Here is a 1,353-nt window from a genome sequence, read left to right on the forward strand (position 1 = left end):
CAATATAATCCAAGTCTAATTGTGCTAGACACTACTAATTTGCAAGCTTTATTTTCCACTCAAGTCAAGGTTACATTATCATCGGCGGATGTATTGAAAGTAAAAGCTAAGCTATGGAACGAGGTCAAAAAATACATGAAAATTTTTGGAATTGACATATCACCCATGAGGGAAATGAGAAATGATTTGCTGAACGATCTAGCAAATTGATATTTGTGCTTGTATGAGCATTGAGGTTTCATGGCTGAAACTTTACTGTTTTTAAATGTTCTTTTTAAGTGAAATTGGATGTGAATTGGTGAATCTTTCATCACGAACTTGTCTATGAAAGCAAGCAATTTCCAAGCACGATAGGGGAGAGGGTTTGTGACTGTCTTGTCACAAGCGCTCTTAGAATTTAAACCATCTTTAGAAAGAGGGTTGGTGATTCTCCATAAACGCTTTTTCACAAAGTGTTTGTGACTCTCATCACAAACTCTCAAAGCCAGAGGTTGTGCACCTTCCCAGCTAGACCGCACACATTCTGACAACGTACAAGGCCGTTCCAGATTGACAAAATGTCACCCTTAAGTTCAACCTTAAGGGCACCTCATATACCACTTCCTTGGCACCAACAGAGCATATTTGGAATGCGCAGCCAGTACAACCAGAATCATAGCCTACATTGGGGCCTATACAACTTGCAAAAATCCAAGAAAAATCAATCTAGTGCCACATGCCTTCAAGAGGAACGCATACATAATTGCATCTAGAGCGATGAGGGGACTGCCCCATGCACATGTTCTTATCCTTATAACTTATAATGCAGTGAGCTAGAAATGGAATTCACTACTCAGTAACTTCCAGCGTCCCAAGTCGCTTACTTTCCCTTGCGTATATAAGTAGCTTCACAGGCCCAGCTTTAGCCGACATATCCGAGTCTCAGCTGCTGCTAGAAGGTATAAGAGCTCTCTCTCTCTCTCTCTCTCTCTCTCTCTCTCTCTCTCTCTCTCTCTCTCTCTCTCTCTCTCTCTCTCTCTCTCTCTCTCTCTCTCTCATCTTCCTTCCTTCACTCTAGTCTAGTGTTCGTGGAAAGATTCTCAAATTTCTTAGCCTCTAGTCTCTGCCCGCCATTCTCCGGGGAAAGCATTCTTGCCATTCGAGTTGACAACTGCTTGATTATTGTGCAGCGTATAAGCCCCTCCTAATTTCCCTTCTTTCTTCCTCATTTCGACGTAGACCTATAAGCACTAGCTATTGGAATCAATATTATGTTGGTCAACAAGCGAAATGGGAAGACAATAAGGGGGAAATTGTCCCTAATTTTATAATCATGTTAGCCTATTGTGTGTGTGTGTGTGTGTGTGTGTGTGT

Source organism: Adiantum capillus-veneris, chromosome 13 (assembly GCF_014529385.1).
Source record: "Adiantum capillus-veneris isolate H3 chromosome 13, ASM1452938v2, whole genome shotgun sequence".
In the NCBI taxonomy this organism is placed as follows: domain Eukaryota; kingdom Viridiplantae; phylum Streptophyta; class Polypodiopsida; order Polypodiales; family Pteridaceae; genus Adiantum; species Adiantum capillus-veneris.